General features: G+C 48.8%; 1 long non-coding RNA gene across 1 annotated transcript; it reads left to right on the top strand.

Moving 5' to 3' along the window:
* The first annotated feature begins 1426 nt into the window (after positions 1–1426).
* LOC117129758 lies at positions 1427–9133 on the top strand. Its single transcript, XR_004453347.1, has 2 exons — positions 1427–1502; positions 8952–9133. It is a non-coding gene; the product is annotated as an uncharacterized LOC117129758 (long non-coding RNA).
* Positions 9134–10424: the final 1291 nt, after the last annotated feature.

Here is a 10424-nt window from a genome sequence, read left to right as displayed (position 1 = left end):
AAGAATCGAGATGTCCGACGAAAGCCCGAAATGGGTCGTTACGCAGCGACCGAACGTCCGTCCCGCTCGGTCGTTACATAGCGACCAAGCTCGAGCCAAAGCACGGTCGCTACGTAGCGACCGAGCGATTGTCCCGCTCGGTCGCTACGTAGCGACCGAGCTCAGCCAAGCTCGGTCGCTACGTAGCGACCGAGCTCGAGCTAAAGCTCGGTCGCTATGTAGGGACCGAGCGATCGTCCCGCTCGGTCGCTACGTAGCGACCGAGCTCAGCCAAGCTCAGCCAAGCTCGGTCGCTATGTAGCGACCGAGCTCGAGCCAAAGCTCGGTCGCTACGTAGCGACCAAGCTCGAGCCAAAGCTCGGTCGCTACGTAGCGACCGAGCGATCGTCCCACTTGGTCGCTACGTAGCGACCGAGCTCGACCGAGCTCAGCCAAGCTCGGTCGCTACGTAGCGACCGAGCGCTCGTACCGTTCGGTCGCTACGAAGCGACCGGGCTTGAGCCAAAGTTCGGTCGCTGTGTAAGCGATTGAACCTTTCCGAACATCGATACGACACCAGTTCTTGCATTCTCGTCAAAACCTTTGAATGCTATCTCCCGAAGACCGTAGCAAGCTCAGTCCATGTTTCCCGCCATTCTAATTCGTCGATCAAACTTCGCGGATTAGAAACCGCGGAAAACTCGTGGTAAACGTGTCGAGTCGGAAGACGGCCCAAAGGGACCTAAAACACGACTCGAGGCCCATCCTATGATTTTCCTAACCAAAAGCCCGTAAACCACAGCATGGTTTACGCTTGGCCCACAAGGGAGGATAAATGTCAAGTTACCGCGGATAAATACGGAATTTTTGAAGATAATTGTGAAGATCGGGAAAAATGGAATATCTCCATTTTTATGCTATGACGGCTTAAGGGCAGAAGAGTAAAAGCGTAAACCGACCTTGGAGCTAGTATATAAGGAGTCCTAGGCGAGGAGCAAGAGGGGAGAACTTTTTCAGAGCAAACTTAGTACTTAAAGCAATGTAGGCATTTTTCCGTTTTTGTTATTTCGAGCTGAGACTCAATTAGGTTTAGCCGTCTTAGGGTTACTAGAACAAGGAATCTCGCCGATGTGGGAACCGAAATTCACACTGTCGATTTCCGTTTAAATAAGGAAACTAAGAAAACCCTAGTTTCCCAGAGGACCCGGATATCTGTTAATTACCACACGTCAAGCAATCAGAACACGAGAATAACAACGATAAAAATAAGAAATCGAAAAGAGAGCAAAGTAGATCTTATTCCGAATCTGCGTATGAGCGTTACAACAAGGTATAAGCCTGGGCTCGAGAGCTGTCGGCGAGATTCCTAGTTCTAGCAACCCTAAGACGGCTAAACCTAATTGAGTCGCAGCTCGAAATAACAAAAACGGAAAGTTGCCTAAATCGCTCTAAGTGCTAAGTTTGCTCTGAAAAAGTTCTTTTTCTTGCTCCTCGCTTAGGACTCCTTATATACTAGCTCCAAGGTCGGTTTACGCTTTTACTCTTCTGCCCTTAAGCCGTCATAGCATAAAAATGGAGATATTCCATTTTTCCCGATCTTCACAATTATCTTCAAAACTTCCGTATTTATCCGCGGAAACTTGACATTTATCCTTCCTCGTGGGCCAAGCGTGAACCATGCTGTGGTTCACGGGCTTTTGGTTAGGAAAAATCGTAGGATGGGCCTCGAGTCGTGTTTTAGGTCCCTTTGGGCCGTCTTCCGACTCGACACGTTTACTACGAGTTTTCCGCGGTTTCTAATCCGCGAAGTTTGATCGATGAATTAGAATGGCGGGAAACATGGACTGAGCTTGCTACGGTCTTCGGGAGATAGCGTTCGAAGGTTTTGACAAGAATGCAAGAACTGGTGTCGTATTGACGTTCGGAAAGGTTCAATCGCTACACAGCGACCGAACTTTGGCTCGAGCCCGGTCGCTTCGTAGCGACCGAGCGGGACGATCGCTCGGTCGCTACGTAGCGACCGAGCTTTGGCTCGAGCTCGGTCGCTACGTAGCGACCGAGCGGGACGATCGCTCGGTCGCTACGTAGCGACCGAGCTTTGGCTCGAGCTCGGTCGCTACGTAGCGACCGAGCTATGGCTCGAGCTCGGTCGTTACGTAGCGACCGAGCGGGACGATCGCTCGGTCGCTACGTAGCGACCGAGCTTTGGCTCGAGCTCGGTCGCTACGTAGCGACCGAGCGGGACGATCGCTCGGTCGCTACGTAGCGACCGAGCTTTGGCTCGAGCTCGGTCGCTACGTAGCGACCGAGCTTTGGCTCGAGCTCGGTCGCTACGTAGCGACCGAGCTTTGGCTCGAGCTCGGTCGCTACGTAGCGACCGAGCGGGACGATCGCTCGGTCGCTACGTAGCGACCGAGCTATGGCTCGAGCTCGGTCGCTACGTAGCGACCGAGCGGGACGATCGCTCGGTCGCTACGTAGCGACCGAGCTTGGCTCGAGCTCGGTCGCTACGTAGCGACCGAGCTTGGCTCGAGCTCGGTCGCTACGTAGCGACCGAGCTGTGTGCATGCTTGGTCGCCGCGTATCGATCGAGCTTGGCTTGTCCGCGGTCTGATTTCCATACTCGAGCTTGTCCGCGGCCGATTTGGATACATGTCCGTTTCCTTCGGACAATCGGTATTTAGTTGTTCGATTGAGATTTGGACAATATTTTACTGCAAGGCTGTTCGTAAAGATATCTTTACGAAGATTACTTTTCGTAAAAACGTTTATGCTGACTTTTACGGACTTTCAGGCATTGATTCCGTCGTGACCGATTTTGACCCCAACAGTTAGCCCCCCAGCTCGTTAGAACCATGAGCTTCAGCGTGAGGTTCTAGCGAGTGGCCTAGCAAGTTAGGCAAGTAAGGTGAGTTAGGCGGAATTAATGGTGGAAAAGGTCTGTGGTAAGTTCTTCTCGCTCTTCTAAAAGTAGAACGCGATAAGATTGGGGCTGCGCCTTATGACGGCTGCCTACGTACCCTTGTTGAAGGGATCAAGCCTTTCGTAGTTCGTCTTGGAGTTAAGGTTCTTATGACTAGTTTTCCAGTGAGACCTTTATGGTCTAGTTTTTATGTAGCGGTTATAAGGCGTGTTGCTGCCGATGGCATTTTGTATGGGTGTAGAGGGAAACTACGAGTTGTCATCTCGTAATCTAACTCTGTGTGAATTGCTATATCCGTAATCTGTTTCGAGAGTTTTCCGCAGTGTGTAAACTTGGGGATTTCTGAAGATTCTCGAATATTGGCAAAGAGACAAATTTTGGGATCTCGTATCAGGGTGTTTGATACTATGCCTAGAGATGTTAGAGACCAGTGCGCTGGGTTTAGGGCAAGACCTAGGTTTACTCCTGGTTTTAGAGGGTGCGATGACTAATTCGACTTACGTATCCCGTTTCAGTTTCATCCTGATTCCATACCGATTTAAAGTCCGCGATAGGTTCTCGGCTTATACGACTTGTATGGTTGGAATCGAGCATCTCTCCGGAGACCGGAAGTGCTGGACCAAAATTTCGGATTTCTTTTATAGCGCTATTATCCTTGTGTCGGATGTAAGAGAGTCATCTTCTACGAGATGGCTAAGTCTGTTTAGGACGTTAAGAGTTTGTTGTGATCAGCAACAAACTTAATGGTAAAAATTACTATTTTGAGTCTTCGCGAAGAATATGTTTTGAGAAGATGTTAGTGCGTATGACTGTCTGGTCTTCCATGAAGGTGTTTTTATCGAGGAAGGAAATTTCGTCGAAGAACTAATCTTCAGGCGTCTGCGACGTCTCGCGATGCTGAAGATTTGTTATTCTTTCGTATGCCACGTTTCGTGCTTGAAATGTTCGCGGGCTTTGAAGATATTTCGCGATGTTGCGAGGGTTTAGTATTAGCCCTGTGTTTGAGAAACATTCTGGTTTGACTAAGAATGTTCGCAGCCAAAAATTGTTGTTCCTGCTCGGATGCTAATAGTTTTGTTTGCGATCGAGGAATTATGACTGAGGTGTCGTGTAAATTTGTCCATGGGAACAAGCGTTTTCCTTCATGGTGCTTTGTGAAGAGTTGGCCTTCCGAGATGTATTTCGTGCATTTTTTAGGATGTTTCGTATAGCTCTAGAAGCTTTGTTACGAATTTTTCCTTACATGCCGCGTATTATGGTTAAAACGTTGCGGGCTTAAAGTGAATTGTGGAGCGTATTGAACTTGGTCAATTTTCGAAAAGTTTAGATTTTCCGTTAACCGTTTGGTTGTTAGGACTTAGTTTCGTTACGAAGAATTTATCATATGATTTCCGACTGTGGGCTATACGATAATTTATCATATCATATAACCGATTTTACGAAGGTCGTAAATCAGTGATATGTAAACATATGTCAAAGTAGCATTGTTTCTGCGGGTTCTACGAGAAACGTTCCCGCTGTGATTTTGATCTTAGGTGAAAGTTGCTTGGAGTTACCATGGAGTATTACCGAAGTTTATTTCAATACGATCTAGTCGCGGAACGTTTCTCATAGGTTTTTCGAGAAGATTCTCATGACACATTCGTTTCTTGAACGAATTGGTCAACCAGAGGTGGATCTAGCTAACCATCGGGAGGAAAGTGCTCCTTTTAATGTGCACGATGCTACATATATTCTCGAGTTTTCTTTGTCCCAAATGTTTTCGATGCTTTTCCGTGACTTACTTGGTACAACGGAAACTGAAAGAAATGCTTTGGTGATTGAAGATTTCTCGTAGAAATTTTTTAAAACGAAACTGGCTTTCTGAAGCCGGAAAAGGCTTCAATACTTTGGCTAATCGTCGAGTTTCAGTTTGATATTGGTACAAGTTTTCTGTACGCATGATTGCGACAAGAAATGATGTATAGTTTTTGAGATTATGTTCATGATCGTCTGGATATGTTGCTAGCGTTTAGACGAATATTAAGATTGTCGTTTGCCTATTCTTGACGATTTGCAGAAGTTTTTTGAAGTTTGGAGTATACGAGTATAGTATACGTACCTACTCCCCCTTTTTTTTTTTTTTTTTTTACGAAAGAAAACGGTTGAACCGATACTTTGAAGGGTTGTGTACGTTTCCTCTTCTGATGTTTGGAATGATCGATAATTCGGGGCGATTTATAGACGACGCTTGGACTGTGATTTGGTTGTTTCCACGTTGACGACTTGGGATATGTCGGTTCCGAGAAAATTGCCAGAAACGAATCGGTTTTAAGACGACGTTCATGTCTCTAACTTTTTCTCTCTTTAGGAAGCGAGCATGATATGCGTGGCGATCGTTTCTCGACTTTCGGAGAGTTTAGATCGGTTTGCAAGATCTGGATGAACAATTATGGAACAATATACCGAGACAGGAAAAATCGCCTAAGACTTATTTCGCTAGACTATCCACCTAGGTTTTAAGTTCCCTAAAGTTCTACGGCAGTCTCTTAGGCGTTTCTATTTCTTAGTAATTTTCTACGAAATTCCAAGCCTGATTTCAAGTCGGGAATACCTTAGTTCTCTCGTAGATCTGGGTTAGCCTCTTCTCTGTTTTGCTTGCTCATTTGCCCTTACTCTTTTTGTGTCTGCTCATTTCGAATAGCAAGAATATTGATTCTTCCTGGATATCTATGCTTTCCTGGCCGCGTTTAGGCAGCTACCAATTTTCTCGATTTTCGTGATCCATGTTTCGATCTTAATATCATTGGATTTACGAAAATGAATGAGCATATCGTCGAAAAAATCGAGTTGTGAGAGGAAGGATTGGGAGATCGTGGAGAGAGGCGGATGGGCGAATTCTGATTCTCGGATTTTGCTCCATCGCTTCCCTTATCAGAGATTCTTTTTCTACGATTGTTGTTAGAATTTTGAAGGTTGTCAAATGTTGCTTATTTTAGTTTTACGAAAGTTTTTCCGAAAAAATAATAGCGATCGACTCGTTCGCAGGTTGGTCACTACGTAGCGACCGACCGAGTGGCTAGGTCGCTCGATACGTAGTGACCGACCGAGTGGCTTGGTCGCTCAATACGTAGCGACAGACTGAGAGTCTTCGTCACTCAATACGTAGTGACCGACGAAGTGCCTTGGTCGCTCAATACGTAGCGACCGATCGAGTGGCTAGGTCACTCAATACGTAGCGACCGACCGAACGTCTTGTCACTCAATACGTAGCGACCGACGGAGTGTCTTGGTCGCTCAATACGTAGCGACCGACTGAGAGTCTTCGTCGCTCAATACGTAGTGACCGACGGAGTGTCTTGGTCGCTCAATACGTAGCGACCGACTGAGAGTCTTCGTCACTCAATACGTAGTGACCGACGGAGTGTATTGGTCGCTCAATACGTAGCGACCGACTGAGTGTCTTGTCACTCAATACGTAGCGACCGACGGAGTGTCTTGGTCGCTCAATACGTAGCGACCGACTGAGTGTCTTGGTCGCTCAATACGTAGTGAGTGACCGACCGAGTGTCTTGGTCGCTCAATACGTAGCGACCGACTGAGAGTCTTCGTCACTCAATACGTAGTGACCGACGAAGTGCCTAAGTCGCTCAATACGTAGCGACCGATCGAGTGGCTAGGTCACTCAATACGTAGCGACCGACCGAATGTCTTGGTCGCTCAATACGTAGTGACCGACGAAGTGCCTTGGTCGCTCAATACGTAGCGACCGATCGAGTGGCTAGGTCACTCAATACGTAGCGACCGACCGAATGTCTTGGTCGCTCAATACGTAGCGACCGACTGAGAGTCTTCGTCACTCAATACGTAGTGACCGACGAAGTGCCTTGGTCGCTCAATACGTAGCGATCGATCGAGTGGCTAGGTCACTCAATACGTAGCGACCGACCGAATGTCTTGGTCGCTCAATACGTAGTGACCGACGAAGTGCCTTGGTCGCTCAATACGTAGCGACCGATCGAGTGGCTAGGTCACTCAATACGTAGCGACCGACCGAATGTCTTGGTCGCTCAATACGTAGTGACCGACGAAGTGCCTTGGTCGCTCAATACGTAGCGACCGATCGAGTGGCTAGGTCACTCAATACGTAGCGACCGACCGAGTGTCTTGGTCGCTCAATACGTAGCGACCGACTGAGAGTCTTCGTCACTCAATACGTAGTGACCGACGAAGTGCCTTGGTCGCTCAATACGTAGCGACCGATCGAGTGGATAGGTTACTCAATACGTAGCGACCGACCGAATGTCTTGTCACTCAATACGTAGCGACCGACGGAGTGTCTTGGTCGCTCAATACGTAGCGACCGACTGAGAGTCTTCGTCACTTAATACGTAGTGACCGACCGAGTGTCTTGGTCGCTCAATACGTAGCGACCGACTGAGAGTCTTCGTCACTCAATACGTAGTGACCGACGAAGTGCCTTGGTCGCTCAATACGTAGCGACCGATCGAGTGGCTAGGTCACTCAATACGTAGCGACCGACCGAATGTCTTGGTCGCTCAATACGTAGTGACCGACGAAGTGCCTTGGTCGCTCAATACGTAGCGACCGATCGAGTGGCTAGGTCACTCAATACGTAGCGACCGACCGAATGTCTTGGTCGCTCAATACGTAGTGACCGACGAAGTGCCTTGGTCGCTCAATACGTAGCGACCGATCGAGTGGCTAGGTCACTCAATACGTAGCGACCGACCGAATGTCTTGGTCGCTCAATACGTAGTGACCGATGAAGTGCCTTGGTCGCTCAATACGTAGCGACCGATCGAGTGGCTAGGCACTCAATACGTAGCGACCGACCGAGTGTCTTGGTCGCTCAATACGTAGCGACCGACTGAGAGTCTTCGTCACTCAATACGTAGTGACCGACGAAGTGCCTTGGTCGCTCAATACGTAGCGATCGATCGAGTGGCTAGGTCACTCAATACGTAGCGACCGACCGAATGTCTTGCCACTCAATATGTAGCGACCGACGGAATGTCTTGGTCGCTCAATACGTAGCGACCGACTGAGAGTCTTCGTCACTCAATACGTAGTGACCGACGGAGTGTCTTGGTCGCTCAATACGTAGCGACCGACTGAGAGTCTTCGTCACTCAATACGTAGTGACCGACGGAGTGTCTTGGTCGCTCAATACGTAGCGACCGACTGATTGGCTTGGTCACTCAATACGTAGCGAATGGTCGGACCAAGGCCGATCTACCCCCAGTTTTATCCGTACTTCCACAGTTTGGTCGTTACCGCGCGGTTCAAGGCCTATCGAGTGGTGTTGCGAAGTCGAGTCTTTTCCCGCGAACTTTAGTGGTTCCGCGGGGATGGATTGCTCGAGTCCTTGCTGTTAAGGTTTCAACCTGTTTGGTCAAGGTATTCACGAGCTTATCCTGTTCTTCCGACCTTTTCTCATAGATGGCGAACATCTTTTTAAACTCCTCGAGAGTCGCGGCATTGGCTTGCGCGTTGCCCGCAGATACGTCTGCTACCGGAGTGTGGAGATCGGTGCCGCTGCCTCCGTTAAGGGGAGTTTGCACGTTATCCGCGTCGTTGGTTGACATGTCTGACTGTGTGTGGATTTTGCGGGTTAGATTGATCCGTAAGGTCCCCCTCCTTCTAGCGCCAAACTGTGGGAACCGAAATTCACACTGTCGATTTCCGTTTAAATAAGGAAACTAAGAAACCCTAGTTTCCCAGAGGACCCGGATATCTGTTAATTACCACACGTCAAGCAATCAGAACACGAGAATAACAACGATAAAAATAAGAAATCGAAAAGAGAGCAAAGTAGATCTTATTCCGAATCTGCGTATGAGCGTTACAACAAGGTATAAGCCTGGGCTCGAGAGCTGTCGGCGAGATTCCTAGTTCTAGCAACCCCAAGACGGCTAAACCTAATTGAGTCGCAGCTCGAAATAACAAAAACGGAAAGTTGCCTAAATCGCTCTAAGTGCTAAGTTTGCTCTGCCCCCGTTCTTTTTTCTTGCTCCTCGCTTAGGACTCCTTATATACTAGCTCCAAGGTCGGTTTACGCTTTTACTCTTCTGCCCTTAAGCCGTCATAGCATAAAAATGGAGATATTCCATTTTTCCCGATCTTCACAATTATCTTCAAAACTTCCGTATTTATCCGCGGAAACTTGACATTTATCCTTCCTCGTGGGCCAAGCGTGAACCATGCTGTGGTTCACGGGCTTTTGGTTAGGAAAAATCGTAGGATGGGCCTCGAGTCGTGTTTTAGGTCCCTTTGGGCCGTCTTCCGACTCGACACGTTTACTACGAGTTTTCCGCGGTTTCTAATCCGCGAAGTTTGATCGATGAATTAGAATGGCGGGAAACATGGACTGAGCTTGCTACGGTCTTCGGGAGATAGCATTCGAAGGTTTTGACGAGAATGCAAGAACTGGTGTCGTATTGACGTTCGGAAAGGTTCAATCGCTACACAGCGACCGAACTTTGGCTCGAGCCCGGTCGCTTCGTAGCGACCGAGCGGGACGATCGCTCAGTCGCTACGTAGCGACCGAGCTTTGGCTCGAGCTCGGTCGCTACGTAGCGACCGAGCTATGGCTCGAGCTCGGTCGTTACGTAGCGACCGAGCGGGACGATCGCTCGGTCGCTACGTAGCGACCGAGCTTTGGCTCGAGCTCGGTCGCTACGTAGCGACCGAGCGGGACGATCGCTTGGTCGCTACGTAGCGACCGAGCTATGGCTCGAGCTCGGTCGCTGCGTAGCGACCGAGCGGGACGATCGCTCGGTCGCTACGTAGCGACCGAGCTTTGGCTCGAGCTCGGTCGCTACGTAGCGACCGAGCTTTGGCTCGAGCTCGGTCGCTACGTAGCGACCGAGCTTTGGCTCGAGCTCGGTCGCTACGTAGCGACCGAGCGGGACGATCGCTCGGTCGCTACGTAGCGACCGAGCGAGACGGATGCTCGGTCGCTACGTAGCGAGACGAACACTCGGTCGCTACGTAGCGACCGAGCTGTGTGCATGCTTGGTCGCCGCGTATCGATCGAGCTTGGCTTGTCCGCGGTCTGATTTCCATACTCGAGCTTGTCCGCGGCCGATTTGGATACATGTCCGTTTCCTTCGGACAATCGGTATTTAGTTGTTCGATTGAGATTTGGACAATATTTTACTGCAAGGCTGTTCGTAAAGATATCTTTTACGAAGATTACTTTTCGTAAAAACGATTATGCTGACTTTTACGGACTTTCAGGCATTGATTCCGTCGTGACCGATTTTGACCCCAACAGCCGACAGCTCTCGAGCCCAGGCTTATACCTTGTTGTAAACGCTCATACGCAGATTCGGAATAAGATCTACTTTGCTCTCTTTTCGATTTCTTATTTTTATCGTTGTTGTTCTCGTGTTCTGATTGCTTGACGTGTGGTAATTAATTGATATCCGGGTCCTCTGGGAAATTAGGGTTTTCCTAGTTTCCTTATTTAAACGGAAATCGACAGTGTGAATTTCGGTTCCCACAACGGACACCCACG

The sequence above is a fragment of the Brassica rapa genome, unplaced genomic scaffold (genome assembly GCF_000309985.2).
Source record: "Brassica rapa cultivar Chiifu-401-42 unplaced genomic scaffold, CAAS_Brap_v3.01 Scaffold0121, whole genome shotgun sequence".
Lineage (NCBI taxonomy): Eukaryota > Viridiplantae > Streptophyta > Magnoliopsida > Brassicales > Brassicaceae > Brassica > Brassica rapa.
The sequence above is the reverse complement of the archived record's forward strand: the minus strand, read 5'-3'. Positions and strand labels throughout refer to the sequence as shown.